The 3,074-nt window shown below is 37.4% G+C and overlaps 1 non-coding gene across 1 annotated transcript; it reads right to left on the bottom strand.

The window, feature by feature from the left end:
- Window positions 1-1,282: 1,282 nt before the first annotated feature.
- Window positions 1,283-1,390, bottom strand: LOC148555397 (small nucleolar RNA R71). Its single transcript, XR_015886412.1, has one exon. It is a non-coding gene; the product is annotated as a small nucleolar RNA R71 (small nucleolar RNA).
- Between the last annotated feature and the right edge of the window lie 1,684 nt (window positions 1,391-3,074).

Here is a 3,074-nt window from a genome sequence, read left to right as displayed (position 1 = left end):
TTTCATTTTTTTTATTTTATCTCATAATTTTCGAAAATATTATCAACAATTAATGTTTTGATTCAAAAATTTCAAGTTTGTTACTTACTTTTTAAGAAAGATTCAAACTTTAAGTTCTAGAATCATATCTCGTGATTTCTTGTGAATCAAGTCATTAATTATGATTTTAAAATTCAAATCTTTTTCAAAACTAATTTCAATCATATCTTCTTAATCATATTTTTTTTTTTAAAAACATATCTTTTTCAAAAAAAAATTTTTATTTTAAAATATCTTTTCTAACTTCTTATCTTCTTATCTTTTCAAAATTGATTTTCAAATTTGTTTCAACTAACTAACTAACTTTTTGTTTGTTTCTTATCTTTTTCAAAACTACCTATCTAACTCTCTCTCTCTAATTTTCGAAAATCTCTTCCCTCTTTTTCAAAAATTCTTTTTAATTAACTAATTGTTTCAATTTTTAATTTTAATTTGATTTCATTCCTAATTTTCGAAAATCACCAACCCCTTTTCAAAATTTTATTTTCAAAAATCCTCCCTCTTTCTTATCTCTTTCTATTTATTTATTCATTTACTAACATCTCTTCCTCACTCACCAAAAATCCGAACCCCCTCTCTCTCTCTAAGTTCAGATTTTCTCTTCTTCTTTTCTTCTACTCTTCTTTTCTTCCACTCACCTAAGGGAACCTCTATACCTGGGCAAAAAGGATCCCTATTATTATTTTTTTTCTGTTCCCTCCTTTTTCATATGAGCAGGAGCAAGGACAAGAACATTCTTGTTGAAGCAGATCGAGAACCTGAAAGGACTCTGAAGAAAAAACTAAGAGAAGCTAAAATACAACAATCCAGAGATAACCTTACAGAAATTTTCGAACAGGAAGAGGAGATGGCAGCCGAAAATAATAATAATGCAAGGAGGATGCTTGGTGACTTCACTGCACCTAATTCCAATTTACATGGAAGAAGCATCTCCATCCCTGCCATTGGAGCAAACAACTTTGAGCTTAAACCTCAATTAGTTTCTCTGATGCAACAAAACTGCAAGTTTCATGGACGTCCATCTGAAGATCCTTTTCAGTTCTTAACTGAATTCTTGCAGATATGTGATACTGTTAAGACTAATGGAGTAGATCCTGAAGTCTACAGGCTCATGCTTTTCCCTTTTTCTGTGAGAGACAGAGCTAGAATATGGTTGGACTCTCAACCTAAGGATAGCCTGAACTCTTGGGATAAGCTGGTCAAGGCTTTCTTAGCCAAGTTCTTTCCTCCTCAAAAGCTGAGTAAGCTTAGAGTGGATGTTCAAACTTTCAGACAGAAAGAAGGTGAATCCCTCTATGAAGCTTGGGAGAGATACAAGGAACTGACCAAAAAGTGTCCTTCTGACATGCTTTCAGAATGGACCATCCTGGATATATTCTATGATGGTCTGTCTGAATTAGCTAAGATGTCATTGGATACTTCTGCAGGTGGATCCATTCACCTAAAGAAAATGCCTGCAGAAGCTCAAGAACTCATTGACATGGTTGCTAATAACCAGTTTATGTACACTTCTGAGAGGAATCCTGTGAGTAATGGGACGCCTCAGAAGAAGGGAGTTCTTGAAATTGATACTCTGAATGCCATACTGGCTCAGAACAAACTATTGACTCAGCAGGTCAATATGATTTCTTAAAGTCTGAATGGAATGCAAGCTGCATCCAACAGTACTCAAGAGGCATCTTCTGAAGAAGAAGCTTATGATCCTGAGAACCCTGCAATAGCAGAGGTAAATTATATGGGTGAACCTTATGGAAACACCTATAACTCCTCATGGAGAAATCACCCAAATTTCTCATGGAAGGATCAACAAAAGCCTCAACAAGGCTTTAATAATAGTGGAAGAAACAGGTTTAGCAATAGCAAGCCTTTTCCATCATCCACTCAGCAACAGACAGAGAACTCTGAACAAAATACCTCTAATTTAGCAAATTTAGTCTCTGATCTATCTAAGGCCAATGTGAGTTTCATGAGTGAAACAAGGTCCTCAATTAAAAATTTGGAGGCACAAGTGGGCCAGCTGAGTAAGAAGATCACTGAAATCCCTCCTAGTACTCTCCCAAGCAATACAGAAGAAAATCCAAAAGGAGAGTGCAAGGCCATTAACATAGTCAACATGGCCGAATCCAAGGAGGAAGGGGAGGATGTGAATCCCAAGGAGGAAGACCTCCTGGGACGTCCAGTGATCAATAAGGAGTTTCCCTCTGAGGAACCAAAGGAATCTGAGACTCATGTAGAGACCATAGAGATTCCATTGAACCTCCTTATGCCATTCATGAGCTCTGAAGAGTATTCTTCTTCTGAAGAGAATGAAGATGTTATTGAAGAGCAAGTTGCCAAGTTCCTTGGTGCAATCATGAAGCTGAATGCCAATTTATTTGGTAATGAGACTTGGGGAGATGAACCTCCCCTGTTCACCAATGAACTAAATGCATTGGATCAACTGAGTTTGCCTCAGAAGAAACAGGATCCTGGAAAGTTCCTAATACCTTGTACCATAGGCACCATAACCTTTGAGAAGGCTCTATGTGACCTTGGGTCAGGAATAAACCTCATGCCACTCTCTGTAATGGAGAAACTTGGAATCTTTGAGGTGCAAGCTGCTAGAATCTCATTAGAGATGGCAGATAACTCAAGAAAAGAGGCTTATAGACAAGTAGAGGACATGTTAGTAAAGGTTGAAGGCCTTTACATCCCTACTGATTTCATAATCCTAGATACTGGGAAGGATGAGGATGAATCCATCATTCTTGGAAGACCCTTCCTAACCACAGCAAGAGCTGTGATTGATGTGGACAAAGGAGAATTGATCCTTCAATTAAATAAGGACAACCTTGTGTTTAAAACTCAAGGATATCTCTCTGTACCCATGGAGAGGAAGCATAAAAAGCTTCTCTCAAAATAGAGTCAACCAGAGCCCCCACAGTCAAACTCTAAGTTTGGTGTTGGGAGGCCACAACCAAACTCTAAGTTTGGTATTGAACTCCAATATCCAAACTCTAAGTTTGGTGTTGGAGAGTCTCAACAATGCTCTGAAC

Source organism: Arachis ipaensis, chromosome B6 (genome assembly GCF_059453495.1).
Source record: "Arachis ipaensis isolate K30076 ecotype BB chromosome B6, ASM5945349v1, whole genome shotgun sequence".
Taxonomy (NCBI): domain Eukaryota; kingdom Viridiplantae; phylum Streptophyta; class Magnoliopsida; order Fabales; family Fabaceae; genus Arachis; species Arachis ipaensis.
This window is presented reverse-complemented; position numbering and strand designations above follow the sequence as displayed.